Raw genomic sequence first — 21,584 nt, 5'->3', positions numbered from 1 at the left:
TTGGATGTTGAACCAATCTAAATCAAGAATAGATTCAAGTCAAAATTCAAATGGATAAAAGTGATTAAAGTTAAGGCACGTTAATCTCCAACTAAGAAAAAGGAAATACAGATGATTTGTATAGGTCCAAACTGAAACCAACCTATCTATTTGAGTCATTATGATAGGTCAGTCATATAACCTTGAAGGTTATCTCAATCAGTTGAACCATCAGCCCAACGCATGGTGTTGACGGGGAGCCACTGGTCACATGTTGCTTACGAGGGGGCCATACATCACAAGTTTAAATCCCATCAAGTACCTTGAAGTTAGCAACTTCCTTGGAGGAAAAATAATTTTGCCATTTAGGATTGGCTTCCGAGGATTATAGGGTATGTTGACAGCCAAGACACTATTACCATGCTGAAAAGTAATATTTACACCAGCTTTGGTGTCTTTAGGTTAGTATAAAAATTATTCTTTAGCAATATGAGTGTTTGTAAGAGAGAGATGAAGTTGGTGGTTATTACTATCCACTGAGACCAAATTTATTCTATCAAATCTTGAGGTCAAGGCCTAGCCAAGCATCAAATAGATGTATAGACCCACATATGAGTCTTATCTACATTCCTAACATCTAGGGTTCCATATCAAGGACTCTAACTGTATACCCAACGTGACCCATACCTTCATAACCATGCTACCGTAGATGTTACAATTCTTCTTCAGTAATAGCCTTGAGCAGACATTAATAATGAGGCAAAGTTGCACTTAACTAGTCAAAAAGATAAATGGTGTTCATGCAGTTCAAACGTTTAGAAAAAGTTCAATACTTGATCCACAGAACAGTTCAAGAAGTCTTTGATAAGCCAATATGGTGATCAATGGTTAACATTGCTGGCCAGGGTTAAATGGCTAATCTTACACATTCCCATTGTCAATCAACATTGCCCGTGATATTACAACCTAGTTTTCTAAGCATTACACGAATTGGCTTAAAGACTGTTCTTCTTTTTATCTGTTAAAACCTCGGTAGCTTCAAGTTTTACCGCATAGGATAGGTACTCAACCTTCGGTTTGACAACTGACAGAAACATATCAATTGCCTTCACTGGAACGAAATGCTATGTATTTTCTTTATGGTTGCTTCTCATTAGCGGATAAATTATAGTAAAGCTCAAAAAGTTCTGATTTATTTCCAATACCGACCGCATTCTATCAAGCAAATATCTTGACTTTAATTCAAACCCATTTTAACAAAATTTTATAGTTCTTTTGCTTATGCAACGTACCAGCAGAGTGGTTTTCTAAGAATTTAGGAGAAATATTTTCACTATATTTATTTAAAATTTTTCTTTTCTTTTCTTTTCTTTAATTTAGAGGAAACACTAATTTTGTTTTTCTTTTTCCTTCTAAGAAATTGATAACCAATCGGCGTTAACAGGCGGGTTAACTGGACAAGGCCCAGGTTCAAATCCGTTATTCAAACCATCTTCTCTCATCCACAGTAATTCACGGATTTAAATTAAAGTGTAGGTTAAACAACATCCCATAAGAAGTGGCAAGATATTAGAGATATTTCTAATAGACTAAACGTTTATAAGAGCGAAGTCAAATTAGCCAACCAAGAAGTTGTAGTGAGGGCCATTTCCCAATGTCAGAGAAATTACAACATTTCCAATCCACTAGTATATGATTTATTTGCAGCTTCACAGTGCATCATAATAAGTGATTCCTTTGATTTATTTGCAGCTTCACAGTGCATCATAATAAGTGATTCCTTTGAAGTTAGAACAAACTATCTTTGAGCGAAGATTCTGAACCGGCAACGGCATAACACTAAATTGAATTGCCGAAGAAGTTTACCTCAAGGAGACGAGAAGAAATACGTGACAGCGAACTTCATCGAGACTTCCGAGGTTGCAATTTAGCAGAAAAAATACGTGTAGACTGTGCAGCACAAAAAATTCTTTATGTTTTTATCCTGGGGAAGGCATACATCTGTTCCTGGTACTTCCAAAACTCGTGAATTTATTCGAAGGAAAGGTGCGAAGGAGAAGGAAATAGGTTAACGACGACGAAAAATCGAAATCACAGTTTATTTTCAGAAAAGGGTAAATCTCCAACCCTTCGGAAAAAGAAAAACCTCAGTAGATGTTCAGAAAAGGGTATAACCCCAAAACTTCGTCCAACACGGTTCAGGCAGACGTATCTGCAACGACCTTTTGACACACTGCACTCTTCACAGACAAGAATTCTATGAAGAATCGGGGTCGTGTATGAAATGATCAGTACTTGAAAGCTATCGTACTAGTCACGACTCACGGGTTTCGCAGGCATTTAGCTCCTTAGATAGTACCTGAAACTTTTAAACAGATAGGAATTATTTGTAGAGGAATATCCGTGCGATTGAGTCAGTTTCTTTTTCAACCTCTTTACGTCAATGTTCAAAGACTAACTAAGGGCAATGAGTATCGATTTGGCTGCCTAATGTGGAGGTTAATTTCCCCACATCGAGGCTTCCAAACTGACAGCTCTGTTTGTATTTAACTATCGGGTAGATTCATCCCTTCTTGCTTCCTTTTGCATCCAAGGTCATGTGTTACAGGGTTATGCGTGTCTTAAAAATGTCAAATGTGTATAAACAATTAGTAATGCAGGGATATTAATATTAGAAGGAGCCAAAGCACGACAGTTAAGATAAAGTGGTGTGTGTTTTGATAGCGTTTTGGAAAGTGGTTTCTATTTTTAAAATCTAGTGGCTAGTTTTTAATCGATAAAAAAATTGAATGCTTTATTTTGTGATTAATTTATAGAATATCCCTAAAATAGTAAAAGATAAAGCTTTCTTCAAAGGCAAAGGAAAAGCGTAAGAATAATAATGGAATATCCTCTGCATCTGTGCATGGATACGCGTTACTGCCCGGCCATTCATGCAGATGCATGCTTATGCGCAGAAACATATGAAATGAAATGGTTTCTAATGAACAATTAAATGAAATGGTTTTTAATGATGTTAATTAGATTTAGTGGTCTAAAGTACTACTCATTATAGCTTAATTTATATTTAGATCATTTTTACATTAATTTTGTGAAGCCCTGTTTCTTAAAAAGCTCATTAAGGCCATTCAACTTTAAGAAATGAAATGAAATGAAATAAAATAGTTTTAATGATGTTCATTAGATGGGTTGAAGGGACTACTCATTATAGTTTAATCTATATTTAAATTTTTTTAAGCTAATTTTGTTATAATAGATCCCTGTTACCTCAAAAAAACTCATTGAGACTGTTCAACTTTAATCTATTATCAAAATGAACTGATAACTTCATATGTTGCAGACTTTGATAAAATGCCCTTTTATTTCTGCCACCCATCTATTGCCAAAAAAAAATAGAAATTCATTTTTCCCAATATTCTTTAGAAAACGCCCTATCAAATTCCTAAAAATATGAATGCGGAGCGAGTAATGGAATGTCAGCTTTCAGGCTCCATGGTAGACTGATTGGAATGCTTTACCCCATTACACAATATTGCACCCATAATCTCCATGCTTTTCTAAGTTCTGGCAACCAAAGTCCCGTCCCCTTCACGTTGAAGAGTTACTTTATACAAAACAAACTTTGGCATCAAAGTCCATCACTCCACTCTAAAAGTTGTTTTAATAATTATGAACACTTTAAAGCTCTTTTAATAATTACAAGTGGGAGATAGAGACTTCAAACTTGGTTGCCAAAGTCCTCTCGATTCACTTTAAATTCTATTTTGCATTATAATATGGAGTAACCCCGAAAAAGTCTCAATTCAAAACATTGGCGACAACACTCCATCTAATGGCTAAGAATAAGTTTATATCATTTATTCCTACTTAAAATTATTTAAAAAAAAATGCTTCTAAAGTAAGCAAATTTTATATATATTTTTTTTATCTTCTTTTGTTTTTAAAGAAATAGAATGTCAAAAAGCTTAAAATTTTATGAGTGATTTGGTTAAAGATTTTTTAAATTAAACTTTTTAGTTAGGTTAGAACGTTTAAGTTTTAGTTTTATCAATTTAATAATAAAATAATAATTTATTTTATAAAAGTGTATAATTAAATTGTTGTAGTCTATCTGTTTTATGTTTTGGAGATTTTTTTGACATTTTTTTCTATATAATCAGGGGATTTTTTGGAATTTCAAGTTTGAGTTATAAACTCTCTTTAAAAACCTATTTTAAACAACAACAACAAAAATCAAAATTTGACCAAAGGATATTCACCACCAAAAACTTTAAAATTTAATATATTTAGATAACACTATTTGAATTTTATAAAAATATTAACTTAATTTAGTTTTTAAAAATTAATTTTATTTATTATAATTAATATAATTATATTAATTATAATATATATAATCAAATTATCAATAAATTATTTTTTAAATAATTTTATATTATTTCTTTAAAATATTAAAACAAATATTATTAACTATATTTATCACTTTATATTAATACTCAACCAAATATACCATATTATCCAATTAAGATGTAAAGATAAATATTTTCATTATAATTACTATTTTATATTAATATTCAACAAAATTATGTAAATATAAAATAATAATTTGAGGATAAGAATAAAATCTTAAATCAAAATAAATAATTTGTTTCTTTAGGTCTATAGACCAATGTTTGGTCTTAGCGGACGTTAACCACCATCATCATCATCATCATTAACAATCACATATGTTTAAATTTTTTTATTTAAATATCTTTAATAAAATAAATTTATATTAAATACATATTAAAAGAAAAAATATATATATATCCAAAATAAAATTTTAAAAGAAAATGTCAATTATTTATATTCCACCTAAATGTGAATAAGTATTGTTCATTATAAATATGAAAATAAATATAGTTCTATATTTAGAAATTGCTTGAAATAAAGTTTAAATGTAAAGATAAATATTGTTCATTACAATTGTCATTCTACAATAATACTCATAAACTATATTAAAATTTTGAATAATATTCTTAAATTATATTAAAATTTTGATTAGAATAAAGCATAAATGTAAAGATAAATATTGTTCATTAAAATTGGCATTGTATAATAATACTCATAAATTATGTTATGAAATTGATTAAAATAAAGACATGATTTTGAAAAAAATTTAATTTTAATTATAATAATTTTTTATTTATTATAAAAAAATATAGGAAAAAAAAGTTAACATTCCACTATAATATAAAATAAGAGAAATATAAAATATAGAGTAAATAATATTATAAATGTAGAGTCCAAAAGAAATAATATATAAAGCATTAAGGGGGTATTGAGGGAGTAGAGCGCTCGGCACATGGGGAACTCTAGTTGCCTTGCCTTTTGGTTCATGCTACCACTTATTTCCTTCTTGCTCACATTGTCATGGATCACTCATTTCATGTCCATTGGTGTGTTTCTCTTTGGCGAGATTGCATGGCTCGTTTTGGGGGTTCGTGGTAAACTTAAAGCTTTGGTCCTTCCGCCCTTCATGGTCTCACTTGTGATGACACTTTATGAGAACATTATTGGCAAGGTGTAACAAACACTAGTTAGACAAAGGAGGTCCAAAATACAATGAGTTAAATAGGGTTACCACTTTCTCCTACACTTTTGGGTTTTACATTGACAGGCCAGAGGAAATTATATCAAATTCATTATGTACCATAGAGGCTTGTTTATTGATATTCTTCAATGTTTTTATTTCTATTCCCTTATTTGCATATGGCATTATCATCATGTCCCACTCAATGAGGGATCCTCATAGGAAACCTAACATCTTAGATTCCTTTGTGACACTCATCAACATGATGTTACAATAGGGGAAAATATTGATAACCTTTAACATCCCCAAAAGGGATGCAATCAATGTGATTTTTACTGATAAAGGTGATAAGATTGAGGTAGTCACTTTATATATATATATATATATATATATATATATATATATATATGCCCTCTTCTCCATACCACACTTTAGCTTGACTCCATCCTTGGAAAGTAATTTTTTTCAAGTTCAACTTCATAATGTCCAATCAAAGATCAAACTCTTTCACTCATTAGTCACACATTCCTTCTTATTTGGGTGTGAGGTTGGATACCATATCTTGGGGAGTATGGTTGAAATAAAGATAGAGAGAGTGTCAGTCACTGCTACTACAAAATCTAGCACAATAGGCCAAAACCTCATTAAGCAATCTAGATTAAGAGCAACAATGGGATTAATCATCATTGTCACCTTAGTAACTATTCTTGTGATTTTCAATGGTCAGATGTAATCCTCACATGGGAGGCTTCCCCATTAGATCTCAAGAAATATATAACCCAAGTGCACCTAGGCTAAATGCCCCTAGGATTTTAATAAAAAATCATTAAAGGATAAATATTCAATAACTAGGGTTTCACATGAGATTAAGATGTAATTCCAAAACGAGTTCAAAGACCCTAGGCTAAATCAACAGAGCTTAATAAGTCTTAGATAGGCTCAATTAGGCTCTCAAATATATGTTATCAATAAATTATGAATTGTTACTGTAAATTAGGGTTTATAATTAGAACATGGAAATATTTAAAACAACAATAATAAAATAGCCCAAAATTTATAATAGACAAGTAAAAAATAAAGGTTATTCAATGAGTAAGCTAAGAAATAGATTACAACAAATTTCAATCGTTGAAAACATATAAAATGACAAGGAAAAACCTACATGTTAACCCTAGTTAATGATTGAAAATCACAGTAAAAATAATATTTATACTTTTCCAATTTAGTGCATGCAAATTCTAACCCTAGGACTATGAGGTCAAGGTAAATAATGTTGAAAAATGCAAATTTTGTCATAACATACCCAAATTTATCCTAGAAAACAGGAAAAAAACTTAAGATTTTGTTTTTGTTATTTTATGAAATTGTCACAAAAATGAACTAGTGTCCTTCTCAATCAAAGAGCTAATGGAGTCTAAGAAAACAAAATCTTTGGAAGAAGACATGATGGAAGCAATTTGAGGGGAAGGACAAAGCTACACTTAGGTTCCTCAAAGAAACTTGATGATAATCTTTACAAGGAGATGTTAGAGCCATAAAAGATTCAACAATGCTTTGGTGAAAATTTCATTAAAACCCTAATTCTACAACAAGTACAAGATGGAAGAAGATATTTACAATAAGTTTAGGACAAAATCACCATTCATCATCCATAAGAAAGAACCATCCCATCACAATATCCTCCCAAAGACAAGTAGTTAATTTAATGCTCCAAAGCGACGAAGACAAAGGAGACAAGCTAGTACACACACTCTCAGGTGTGAATGTAACAATGATCCTAATGTAAATTGACTTCCCTCTACTTATATGAGTGCAACAAGGTTGATTTTATCTTAAATTGGACTAAAATCCCTAAAAATAATATAAAATCTTATTACAAGTTGGATAGGTCACAAGCCAACTCCCAAAGATAACTAAATCAACGATAAAAGATAAAAACAAGTTTCTTTTACCCAACAAATGTGAGCTAAAAGCCCTGCGTCATCCTCTAAAAAGTCGATCTATCATCAAAATGTGCCATGAATTACTCAAAAATGTGTTCATCACTCAAAAAATTGCATCTCCTCATCAAACAGTGTCCAACCATCAAGCAAAGGCTCTCTCAACAAGGTGTTACCATCAAATAAGCCCACATCGTCAATCCAAGCAACATGAAGTGGACATCATGGAGATAGGGCATGATGTCATCATGTAGAGCAGTGTACCATCCCTTCCAAAGGGCTCTTAGATCGTCGTCGTCGTCGTCGTCGTCATCAAATCATTTTAGAAGCAAGGCAACATCCATCAAGAAGGTGCAATTCCAACCTCAGGGCATCCTATCATCTCTGGGGTACATCAGCTCTATAAGCAATGTCCTGTCTCAAATATGCAACATTTCATATCTTGGACAAAGAGGAGAGTGTCATCAACAATAATGAATGCATCCCAAGGTCATTGCTCCTCAAAAAGTAGTCAGCATCGTGGTTCTAGTGCCCAATGGAGTCATCAAGGTGGTTGGACGTCCTCTTTGAAGTGCAGGGGAAGCATCATATAATCCCTCAAGGGATGTCAATTGTACCTAGGAGCATGAATCTAGCACATTCTAACAAATCAAGTGAGATCAACATCATAGGTTTAATAACCATAAGACTATTAGAGTTAGCCATATTTAATGTATAAGGCATCAAAGTACTTTACACAAGCATCATCTGCTAATGCCTTTCTAGCATGTGATTTGTAAACACATTATCGTGCTTAGGTATGGGAGGATTATCATAAGGCCCTATTAGGTACTTCTAACCTTAAGAAGAGGAACAGTTCCTAGGCCAACCCATCAGTCAACAAGTGGAAGTGATCAATAGCATGATATGGGGTCTACTTCATGGAAGATGCCACGGTCTTGTACCAGCTATGAAATTCCATCATCGTTGAACATGATGATGTGAAGATGGAGCAATCATGGGACCTAAGTACCACCTTTCCTTGCCATATTTTTACCACCCCTCTTGTGTGCCTTTTTCTTCATTATTATTTCCTTTGGATACATAGCCTAGCTTACAAGCTTTCATTGATTCATCATTGATCCCTTAAAGATGAAGCATTTCATTGTTCATCAAGGTTGGGATAATCAAAGTTCCTTTTATATAGATAGTTCATGCATTAACCAAGCACTAAGTGAGGGCTAATGAGGTGGTAGAGCTCAATTAGACTTTTGTCCACGCACTTTCATTTATCCTTGCCAATCTTTTGCATTTTAACATTATGGCTCATGCTTTTTCCTTTCTTTATACTACATCAACCTCTTAGGGAAAAGCTTTCGACGCCCCACTCAAAGATGAGGAAAGCAACGAACCAATATTGGTGACAGATAGCAATCAATCCAAAGATGGGATGTGGATACAAGAGAGAGAGAGAGAGATGGAAAATGTTAAGTATGGATTACCATGGACATACAACACCAATCAAAGTCTCCTATTTGTACCGCTCCTAAACAGTGAAAGAAAGGCCTCAAGAAGGTCACATTGGACTAGGGCAAGTGATAACCACCAAAGTGAAGCGTAAGAACAAGAGTACAACCAAAAGTAGTCTATCATCCAATTCAACCTGTGATCCATACTAGAATTTACTTTAAACATTAAAATGAAAATACTTGAATACAAAAAGTATTAATGTACCTTATAATAGATTACCCACCTTCATGCAGGCTGTGAAAATTTGGAAGACCCAAATTTCTACTGCAGCAACTGATTAATTTCCTTCTATTTGATAATTACTGAACAAATTATTTACTGCTTCCTACAACAAATATCGAAACTAATACACTACAACCTTCACCAATTAAAATTATATGCAAAAACAAGTAACTGAGCAAGAAAGAAATACACAACTCATTACACAATTATTTTTGGACAAATGTCCCTGGAAAAACACAATGTGGGAAAACCAGTGCAGCAACTAAGGGTTTGTATTATTAAGCGGTAGTTTTTTAAATACAATCTTTGGATGCCTTGCTAGCAATCCATTACAGAGAATATGGTTGACAGAAGATTAGTGAGAATTACCTCACACTATCACTGCGATCCCGACTGATCCAGCCACAGAATGGCTTGTCCCTTGTTGCCCCTATGTTGCCTCTGCGCAGTCACGACATAGGCCCAACGTCACAGCTTCTAAGGACAGCGTCACCCCTTCTGCTGATCGATTTGCCTCTAAGACTTTGATTATGTCCTCCCGGTCTCACACCCCGACTTCTGGCTTCAAAAATCGACCTCTCCAACAAAAATAAGAATCTCCTCAAGGCTCTGCACTGCCTCTACGCCAGCCTATGCTACCCAATGTAGCCTCTGCGTTGCCTGTCTTAGATCTCTCTCTGCCTCCTCTGTTGAGTATTCCCAGATCGGGAGAACTCTCCAACCGGAACTATCCCTGCCCCTCAATGCAAGAAATCACTTCGAACTTCTCTCTGGTAACTGTTGCGTTGCTCTATTCAGAAATTCGATCTCTGATCTCCCACTCAATGTGTTTTCCAAATGCCCATCAAGCCTCCTCTTATAATCCTCTGGTTGAGAACTAACAGCCCAGATTAGATTCTAATCAATGGCTTAGATCATTTTGGCTTGATCCTCGTCTTCTTCTAGAAGTTTCACCCATAGTTTGATTAATACCCTATAATTATTTTAATTTCCTAAGTTTAGACTTAGGCGCCCATTAAAAATAATTAATTATTTTAATAAAAATGATTCCTAGTGGAATTTCCCAAAATGATTTCTGGGTATTGTGGAATACATGTGTCCAAGTCTCCCTACAAATTTTGAGGCTTAGAGCACATCCGATGCTACCAGAAATCAACACTCCCTCTTAGTGAGGAATGTGCTCTAGTAATGCAACATGTTGAAGCATCACCCTTCTCTATAACATCTCCCTCTGCGTTGTTGATGTCTGACATTACTGCCCACCAACTACTGCGCAAATGTTGCATTTGTACTGTTGCTGACCCTGCCACTGCCAACACTGCATATGTACTGCAACTCCCTCTCAAATTCTGCATCTGTGTTGTTGTTGGCACTACCACTGCCAACACTGCATCTGCATTGCAACATTCTCCAACTGCTGCTGCTATTGAATCAGCAACAGAAAAGCATCCAAAATTATTGAACAGGAGTTCAGCATGATGCATCTATTGCTGGAGTTATGACTGTTTCTAATCTATGCCCTGACCCTCTAAAGCCTCTGCGCTGCTGCTAACTCTACTCTGTGCCAACTACACTGCTGCCAACTCAAGCTCTGCAATGCTCAGTATTTGGTGCTCCTAGCTACTGCAACTGTCACCCCGGCACTCCTCTGCACCAATTGGCATTGGTCCATCCTGCTACTTCTAATCTGGGCTCTCGTAGCAAGGTATTGATCCAAGAGGTGGACTTCCTCAAGGATCTTGCCCAACTACAATTCTTTCGAACTACAGTTCTAGATCACCCCACCTCTGGGAAATCATGGCAAACTCCTCCTCGATCTGTGTGGATGCAACCTTCGGATCATGCTTCTCGTCCTTGTCCTTCTTCTTGAGAGGACACTCTGTAGTGTAGTGACCAAGTTCGACACACCGGAAGCACTTGATCTTCGAAAAATATTTCTTCTTCTTCCGCTGCTCTTGTTGCCCCTTAGATGCAAGGGTTGCATTCTCTTCCTCCTCCTTGGGCTTCGTCCCACTATTGTTGCTGCTACTATCAATCTTGCACTTGATTAAGTCTCTCCTCATATCTTCCTGCGCACATCCCTTCCCAATCTGGCAATCTTTCTCTCCGCAGGATACTCTGGACAAACACTTGTCATTTTTCTGGGACTAAGTTGAGGGCTAGCCTCACCATCTCGGTAGGTTGAGGTGTTGACTCCATAGCCGCCAACGAGTCTCGAATCTCCTGAAGCTTCGTAAGGAACGGATCAATGTGTTCCCCCTTCTGCATCTGCATGGATCTCATCTTCTGCGCCAAGTACATCTTTCGTTGCTCAGAAGATCCTCCTTATAGCGTGGCCAAAGCTTCCCACATTTGTCGAGCAATATCCTTGCCGGCAATGTGACACGCTACATGATCCCTCACTCCGTTGAGGATCAACCTCTTGGCCTTTTCCATCTCAGCCTTGTACTTCTTGAGCGGTTTTGGATCCGCGAGTATAGCTACGACACTGTCGACGTAGGTTTTGAGATCGTGCTCATCCAGAAGGCATGAGATCCTTGCCTTCCAGATCACACCATTGGATGCACCCTCCAACCGATCATGATCTCACAACCCATTAGTTGCCATCTCTACCAACGAAATGTTGAATTGCCTCCTCTCTCCTCTGCATTGTTGTTGGGTTGGCCTACGCACTCCCTGCTAGAGTTAGTAGATCTATTGCTCCCTGTTGTTGCTCAGCAAATGAGAATTCAGACTTCTTGGTTGGAAGTCCTCTGAGGAAGAGTTCCCTCAACAGTGTCTCTCTTCTTCCTTCTAACGTTTTTTGCCCCAGCAACTGCTGTAGAAAACTGTGTCACACCAGAAACCTCCTCTTCGCTAAAGCTTTTGCATTGCTCCCTCTAACACTGGCAAACTTCGATCTGGAAGTCTTACCTCTCTGTCGACTCACTCAGAGAGAGCCCTTCCTCGAAAATTTTTCCCTCCTGGCCTGGACTGCGCAATCCCTCTAGGGATTCGATTTGTTGCCTATGCAGCACTTCGACCCTCCTCCTCTTCAGCGTTGGGTTCTTCTAGCTCTGCTCTCTTGCTTCACCTGCAGCTCTGATACCATGTGAAAATTTGGAAGCCCAAATTTCTATTGCAGCAACTGATTAAGTTCCTTCTATTTGTTAATTACTGAACAAATTATTTACTGCTTCCTACAGCAAATATCGAAACTAATACACTGCAGCCTTCACCAATTAAAATTATATGCGGAAACAAGTAATTGAGCAAGAAAGAAATACACAACTCATTACACAATTATTTTTGGACAAATGTCCCTGGAAAAACCCAATGCCGAAAAACCGGTGTAGCAGCTGATGGTTTGTATTATTAAGCAATAGTTTTCTAAATACAATCTTTGGATGCCTTGCTGACAATCCAGTACAGAGAATATGATTGAAAGAAGATTAATGAGAAATACCTTACACGATCACTGGCGATCCCAACTGATCCAGCCACAGAATTGCTTGTCCCTTGTTGCCTCTATGTTGCCTCTGCGTAGGCCCTGCGTCACAGCTTCTAGGGACAGCGTCACCCGTTCTGTTGATTGATTTGCCTCTGAGGTTTCGATTATATCCTCCCGGCCTCACACCCCAACTTTCGGCTTCAGAAATCGACCTCTCCAACAAAAATATGAATTTCCTCAAGGCTCTGCGTTGCCTCTGCGTCAGCGTACACTGCCCAACGTAGCCTCTACACTGCGTCTCCCAAATCTCTATCTGCCTCCGCTGTTGAGTATTCCCGGATCGGGAGGAAATCTCCAACTGAAACTATCCCTACCCCTCACTGCAAGAAATCACATCGAACTTCTCTCCGACAATTGTTGCGCTGCTCTCTTTAGAAGTTCGATCTTTGATCTCCCACTCGATGTGTTTTCCAAATTCCCATCAAGTCTCCTCTTATAATCCTCCAGTTGAGAACCAACGGCCCAGATTAGATTCTAATCAATAGCTAAAATCATTTTGACTTGATCCTCATATTCTTCTAGAAGATTCACCCACAGTTTGATTAATACCATTTAATTATTTTAATTTCCTAAGTTTAGACTTAGACACCCATTAAAAATAATTAATTATTTTAATAAAATTGATTCCGGGTGGAATTTCCCAAAACAATTTATGGGTATTATGGAATACATGTGTCCAAGCCTCCCTGATGCTACCAAAAATCAACACAGGCTAGATGAAACAAAGCACTAATTGAAGCATGAATGAGAGGATTTTAGGGCTAGCTATTTACATGGACGAGAGGCTTCTGAGGCTAGCTACATGTGGATCATCATAGGGTTGTTCGCTCACACAATAGGAGGAAAAAATTATCTTAGGGATTACCCGCATGGGGGGAGGGGTAGTAGCCACAATGTTATCTAAATATCTTAATGCTAAGAGATCAATGTCCCATGCCATCACTCGGTCAAAATTGGACACAACCCCACTCCTTATTCCAATTATCTTTCATGTGGTGACGATGATACACAAGTGAGAGAGATGGTCAATTAACAAAGTAGTCTTCTTAAGTATCCATCACTTACTATCACTATTCTATGAAGTAGATAGAATGTGGCATTGATTCATGATGGGATGCAAAAGTTTCTTCATTACAACCTTCACCTGATTGACCTTGATATTGGCAGACCACCCTACAAGAGTGATGTAAATAAGGTATTCATACTAAATTTACAAAGCCTACCTCTAATACACATGGTTCAAGTGTGGAGAGCCACTTGCTTCCAAACTTCAATGCTACTAAAACTTATATCTCCAATGTAGTGACAAACTCTTCTAGCCCCAAAGACACACTAGATTCTAGATACCTTGTAGCATAATGTTCCCTCTCACTCAACTCTAAGTTTAATCCCACAAGCATGACATTCAAACAAATCACCATATTCCCTAGGAACACCATATTTGTCATATTTGTTCCTTAGAGCTTGACATTGAGGACTATTTTGTATTCAAATGCTCTCCCTACTGAGAGATCAAGGACACTTCCTTTGTCTCTTCATAGATTCACTTAGTTCTCTCTAGATATTCTTGGCTCATATTTGTTCCTTAGAGCTTGACATTGAGGACTATTTTGTATTCAAATGCTCTCCCTACTAAGAGATCAAGGACACTTCCTTTGTCTCTTCATAGATTCACTTAGTTCTCTCTAGATATTCTTGGCTTATGAGGACCATTGATGATTAGCCTTCTTCCCTTGAGAAATGTTCAACCTTCGTTATAGCTTACCAAACACTATTAGCCTATACAACCAAGCACCAAGTTAACTACCTCTTGCTTATAACATTTACAATAGTAAAAAAAAAAAAACCAAAACTAACATCTAGCCAAGTTAACTACCTCTTGCTTCTAACATTTACAATAGTAAAAAAAAGCCCAAAACGAACATCTAAACTGCATAATAAACACATAAGGTATCTAGACCCAAAAAAATCCCATAACCTTATACCCAACACAAATTTCTTTCTACCTTGTATTTTAAAAATAATTTTTCAAAACAACCCATCCAAGCTGGATCTTCCTATATTTTAACTTCTTCATCATTCCCCATTTCATTACAATATTACTTTACCAACCTTCCTTTATTTTTACTTATTTTAAGTAATCTTTCACTAAATATATATGATATATTCACAATGCCATAAACTAACTTTGAACCCGAGTGGAAATTAATATCATATTAAAATAGATTATAACTCTTGAAATCAATATTCTTTACCTCCCGAATAGGTTTATATGGAGCCGTTATTTGTTGAAAATCATTGACTAACCTCTAAAATAAATTGAACTAATATCGTTAAAAAAGAGGATTAATTTGACTACAGGTTGCCACGAAATTTACAGTATTGATGCCCTGTGCTCTCACAAGAAGCGAATAAAAGACATGTAAGAGTGAAAGAAATGAATATAACAGGAAAGAAGCATTCAACAACAAATATATAACAGTTGTTTTACACGGGAGAATCCTAAGGTTGAGTTGACCTCAAGTCAAAGAATACGCAGAAAAATAAAGAGCATTATAATTCCAAGGAGAATCAACCGGAGAATGAAAAACCACTATCGCCATCAGAGCTAGTTTCCCGATTTCTTTAGCGGAGAAAATGGGGAAAGAAACCACATTTTTCAACCGTAGAAAAAAAAAAATAGTCAAGATGGTTGAAAACCTTCTGCCTCTTATAGGTTCTAACGGGATTCAAATTATCTGTCTGTCTGTTTCTAGAACATGATTTGCTCTGTTTTAATAGTACCTGCCATATATTCAGTACTCTGGCAAGTAATAGTTCTATCACAGAATAATATAATTATCAAGCATGGTATACTGTGCCATGTGCAGCGTCAGATATATCAAGTTCAAACTCTGTGATGTGCTTAAGGAATTGTTTAGGTTTTAAATAATTAAATTTAAAGAAAGAAAAAAATTGCAGCATAATAAATCATATCTGCAACTGGATTTAAGGGCTTAAATCACCTGACCAACTCACCGCAAAATGACACATGGATCGAACTTGCGTTTACAAAATACAATGTCGGTTGCTAACAGTGCCGTTGACAGGGATAATATTTTAAAAATAAGTATATAAATTAGTTGCAGACAAACTGAAGAAAGGCAGGTAGAAATTTTGATGTATTTAGTTGTTATAAAATAAAACGGTTTCAACGGTATTTAAAATGTAATAACTGCAAATAAGCAGGTAAAATTCAATGCACAGTTTCAAATTACTGCTAAGTTCTCCGCCATTTTGCAGTGGCCCTAAAATATGCTTTTTATTCTCGATTATTCATTCTAAAACTGCAATACTTCCGGGTCTGGTTAACTGAAAATCAATTCATGAAAATTTACTCGCCTAATTTCAGTATTTTCCATTTCCGGCACAATAGCTTCAGCCTGACTCACATCGACTGAAAACAATATCGACAAAATTTATTTAAAGAGGCGATGAAATTCACCTCAAAGAGTCCAAGAAAATAACCGGGGCGGCAGCGAACTCCCTCAAGACCTTCGAGCTGGTAAATTTAACAAAAAAGGCCGCGTAGGTATTTTAATACAGACATTTCTTAAAATATTTATCCTGGAAAGAGCAGATATGCTCCCTTACTCTTCAGACTCTGTAACTTTCAGAAAAAAAAGGTGCAAGGGAGGCGGCAATGGCCGTGATCCACAGCTAACTTTTCGTTCTCGCGGCAATGCACACCAACTCCATGAGAAATGGGATTCTTGTATGAACAAGTTCGCAGATGCTGTGCACCCTTACCAGAATCTTCGCGCGAGGGTAAGCACTGCGAAAATACCACTTTACCGATAAAACAATCGGCGAAATCACTGTAATGGGTTTGGTTGGGTATGTACTATGTACAGCGGAAATGAATGATTCTCCACTTAGTTTCGAATCTCTGGGCCTCTTCAAGGTGCATTTGTGGTTTTGTTGTTATGCTTCGGAAAAGTTCAAAAATGTTAAGGGGTTCAAATCTCTCGTTCTCTCGACAGACGTATTTGTGAGTTCGTTATCATGCTTTGGAAAAAGCTAAAGATATTTAGTGCTATGTTTGTAACGTCTTTTCATTCCTAGTCACGATATTGGAGATGGATTTCTCAATCAATTAAAAAAAAATTATTTATATGAATTTTTTTAAATTTATTAATTATTTTAGGTTGGAATATTAATTATCATTATCATTTGTTGTGGATTTCAAGTATGTTTTAAAATTATTTTTTTGGAAAGGTTTTTTTAATTGTTTTTTTATTTTGTTAAGAGTCAGTATTTTTTGGTTACAAAATAACAGCGTAATTAAAAAAAAAAATGGTTAAAGGAAACAGGTTAATAAGCCAATATCTAAAGGTATTTTAGAGGAGTGAAAGCATGTTGCCTTTAAAAAAATAAACATATAAAATTACCGTGGAAAAATGTCAATTCAAATCAGTGTTGTGAAAATCGCGATTTTATGAAAAAATCGTGATAAAAACTTTTAAAATCGCATAGTTTTATAACTTTTTTTTGTTTTTTTCATGCAATTTTTTTGAAAGAAACAAATAATTTTTGAGTGGGGCAGCTTAATGATCAAGTCTAAGCCCTAGTATGGATATGCTATTCATGGTAATGTTAAATTCTTAAAGTAAAAGTGACATTCTCCTTAATCTTCATTTTCATCTTTTTACTTAAATTTTTCATTTAAAATTCAGCAGACTTATCAGTTTTTCAGGAGAGATTGTAATTTTTCCAGGTGACACCACCTACCTGGGCTGATTGGAAGATTGTAATGTTTCCAAGTGACACCACCTGCCTGGGCTACCCTGCCACCCCTGCCACCAGTAGAGGACGTTGTCTACCTCCTATAGCTCCTACTTCTAGTTCTTCAGCTTCTAGAGCACATCAGACTCCATTGCCATCTCCACTAGCACAAGCACCAGCATCTACATCTAGAGGGAAAGCATCTACATCTAGAGGGAAAGGGAAAACTGTGGCATTTTCTCGCAAGAGGGGCAGAGGAAATCAATAGGATTAGACTTTCATTTTATTGTATATGACATTATGACATGATGAGATACATTATCATATTTTTTGTTGATATTTTGAGGCTGAGTTGGGACTCAGGAGTCAGGGCTTACTATTCAGGACATGATTCAATGTTATGTGTGATTTTAGCACTAGAAATGATATTAAACATCTTATATATTAGTTTTTTATCATATTTATGTGTCAATGTATTTATTTTATGTTGTAGATGGTTTAGATATTAAAAAAATTGAAAAACTTTGAAAAAAATGAATATTTTTACCAAACGATTTTTTCCCGCACCGTTTTTTTTTCCGATTTTTTCCCGCGCGATTTAATCCCCATCGCGCTTTTCACAACATTGATTCAAATTCACAATTTTCATATTTTATACTTAAAATTAATTAAAAATATAAAAAAGAAATGATAAAACTTCAAAAATAAACATCAAAAGATAAAATAAATTTCGGGACAACTCAGAAAGAAGAAAAAAAAATAAATAAAAAATAAATAAAAATAAAAAGCCCATGTCCGTTGACTAAAAAAAATCCTTGTTTAGTATAAATAGAAAAAAACAAAATAACAAAAACAAAATCCCCATTTAGGAAAAAGAAAATACAAAACTAGCGGACCAGGGAAAACTGGTAACTTAGATTTCCTATTTCATGATTTTTCAGCACGAAAAAGGCTATATAAGCAGTACATCATAAAACTATTTTGGTAATCACATAGTTATGCAGATCTTTGACTAACCAAGACTTAATAGTGGGTGGCATAAACATAGCCGATGACCACAAAACCTCATCAAAAAATTCAGATTCCAATGTAGGCAAAATATGATGCATCAACAGATAAACAAGACCGAAAAATTGGAGAACCATCCAGAGAAGAGAAATCATAGAATAGGGGAGCCTGATACATACCAGATTGGTGGCGAGGAGAGAGAGAGTTATGTACCCGGCATATTAAATCCTGTATATGGTGAGTTTTGTTGCCCACTGTTATACTCATCATCCAAACTTCATATTGGGAAGCAAGTCCTTTTTTTGATAGCGCATCAGCCACTTTGTTTTTTCCCTGTCAATATGGTCTATAGAATAATCCTTCCTGTAATTCCTTATTGATTCTATCCTGTTCAGCCATCCCAAAAGGTTGAGGTTTTTTATGACATGAATAGACCGAACATGATCAATTATCACCTTTGAATCCCCGAAAATTTTCAGACCTTGAATGTTGAGAAAGTCACAGATGGTGAGCAGGCCTGCCAGCGCCATAACCTCAGCTTTGTTATTCGACCCTTTACCTCCGTTCCAATATATTTCAATATGCTGACCCTCCATAGGAATAATATAAACCCCACAAGCACAGCATCCATGTTGAGCCGCCCCATCAAAATAGGCCCATGGGACACCGAAGGGTTCCATAGAGAGTGCTTTCTTACCACACATTCTCATTATATTTTTGGAGAAAAGTTGAGTATTGAACTGAGAGAGAATGGGTTTGAACACTGAGGAATAATTTTCCAATTTTGAATGAAAGAGGGCCCTATTCCGCCATTTCCATATGGCCCATATGGACAACAAAGGAATAGGTCTCCAGTCTATTTTCATATTGCCCCACCATTCAAAAGCTTCCATAATGGAGGGGAAAGCGATCCTACTAAAGCCGAAGTGGACAGCCAAATTCTGCCATATCAATTGTGATTGGGGACAGAGTAGAAAAATATGAAAGTTGCTTTCTATGTTTGATCTGCACAAAGGACAAATGGCAGGCCCACTCCAGTTCCTTTTTTGGAGATTATCCCATGTAAGATTCTTGTTGTGGAAGACTAGCCAAGCAAAAATGATGATCTTGAGAGAGCAACCAGTTTTCCATAAGGAGGATGGGAAAATGTTAATCAGTAGATCAGGTTCCGTGAGGTGGCGCTGGAGATAGATATGCTTAACATATACAATCGATCTACCACCAAATCCCTTCCATATTAGCTTATCCTTGGCTTCTGTTCTAAATATACCTCTGTTCCTCATAGCCGAAGTGGTCTGGTTCCATTGGAGAGCCAACTCTTCATTGAGACCCAACTCAACTACCGACTTCCATATAGGGATGGATCCCTCCCATCTGAGAATGGCCTTGTCCCAGAAAAAAAATTCCTCTATGTTGTAATGCCCCAAGTAACTGCTGAGAAATAGATATTACCTCATCCCCCCTGCAATGGCATCCAATCCCATAATGATTTTTTTCCCCCATTGAAAGCTCCATATCAGACTTTGGAGGAAGAAATGCTCTATTTTCTGAAAGCTTCTCCAAATTGCAGAACCCCGAGTGGACCCGATGGTGCCTTGGCTATACCAGAAAGTTATGTCTCTGTTATCCATATACTTTGATTTGATGGCCTTGCTCCATAGTGAATCTCCCAAAACTGCCTTCCATAATGATTTACAGAGGAGGGCTTTGCGGAACAGGTTAAGATCCATGATACCCCAGCCCCCCATCTTTTTTGGACGAGCCAGCATAGAGAGCTTTGTTAGGTGAAATTTTTTTTTTTCTCTTTGTTACCACCCCAGATAAAATTGGTTATCAATCTGTTAAGTTTATTGATAATGGATGCAGGAATGAAGAAAAGATGAGCCCAGTAGACCATAATTTGGACCAGCGTTGTCTGGGTTAAAATCGTTCTCCCAGCTATAGACAAACATTTGTATTTCCATCCGGCATTTCTTTTGTAAAATCTATCGTGAATCCACGTCCAATCAGCTGAGGAGTAGCCCACAGGTTTTAACTGATAACCCAGGTATTTCAAACCTACATTGATAGGAATAGTTTTAATGTTGAATCGGTGGGAAAGGAAGGAAATGAGATCACCATGAATATTCTCCAGATGGAAAGACGATTTGCCCTCATTAACACACATTCCCACACATTCCCGTAGCCTTTTGGAACCTTCCCAAAATTTCATGTAAACAGATCCATGATGCTTTACAAAGCATCGTTGATAGAAGGATGTCGTCAACAAATAAATTATGAGAAATGGAGATATTGATAGCCAATGGTTTGCATCTTTTTTCATAAACTACCCTTTTAATGTGAAGACTCAAGGAGTCCATGACCAAGATGAAAAATAGAGGAGACAAGGAGCAGCCCTGGCAAACCTCATATAGCAATTAGCCTCTTTTTCTTTTTCTATATGCTGAACCATAAACCAAGGATCAGAGGATGATTTTTGATATTAGACCCAAAAAAAAAAAATTAGAAACTTTATTTTGTCTTTTTTGTGTAGAGACTAGATGAACTGTATTTTTAAAGAATTATGTAAATGTATTCTTTTATTTTTTCCGAAAGCGTTTTTTTCTACTGAAAAAAAGTGAATCTTTTTAGGTTTGTTTTTTATTTATCAGAATTACTTGGAAAACAGTTTTTAGAACAGGTTTTTGTTATATATGTCATATTTGGGACACTCAAATTTTTTTTTGTTAATTTGAATCCATTTCCACCATGAAAAACATGATTCAAACACTGACTTTACAAGATTTTTTGAATTTTTTAGAGGGATTCCAGCCACTTTTGACAATTTTTTAGGCAAATTCCAACCACTTTTGACAATCCAAACAATTCCTCTGCCTCAATAATTCCTCCACCTCAATAGAACACTCCTATTTTATCTAAATGGTACCAAAATTTCCATGGGAAAAAACGCCCAGTTAGACAACCGCTATCTTCAGTACTCTGCCGAGATACAAAAGCATATACTTGTTATATAGTACGGAATGATATAGTTGTCAGGCGTAGTATACTGTGCTCAATACACTGTACCCTTCAACTTATGTAATGTGCTTCGATTGGTTGTCTG

At 36.0% G+C, this 21,584-nt stretch overlaps 1 protein-coding gene across 7 annotated transcripts in view; it reads right to left on the bottom strand.

Moving 5' to 3' along the window:
• LOC149231870 (long chain acyl-CoA synthetase 9, chloroplastic-like) overlaps window positions 1–21,584 on the bottom strand; it is a 298,899-nt gene that overhangs the window by 187,162 nt on the left and 90,153 nt on the right. Inside the window, exon 1 of one of the 7 annotated variants that reach the window (XM_089379305.1) lies at window positions 16,194–16,679. The exons of 4 other annotated variants lie outside the window; for them this stretch is intronic. The gene's annotated coding sequence lies outside the window, so the exon portion shown is untranslated. Of the gene's footprint in view, window positions 1–1,845; window positions 2,510–16,193; window positions 16,680–21,584 lie in introns of those variants that run through there. 2 more of the 7 variants (XM_089379299.1, XM_089379300.1) reach the window with 2 other exon arrangements.

This window comes from Pinus tabuliformis, chromosome J (genome assembly GCF_031772625.1).
Source record: "Pinus tabuliformis cultivar Carrire ecotype Pingquan chromosome J, CPIR1, whole genome shotgun sequence".
NCBI lineage: Eukaryota > Viridiplantae > Streptophyta > Pinopsida > Pinales > Pinaceae > Pinus > Pinus tabuliformis.
This window is presented reverse-complemented; position numbering and strand designations above follow the sequence as displayed.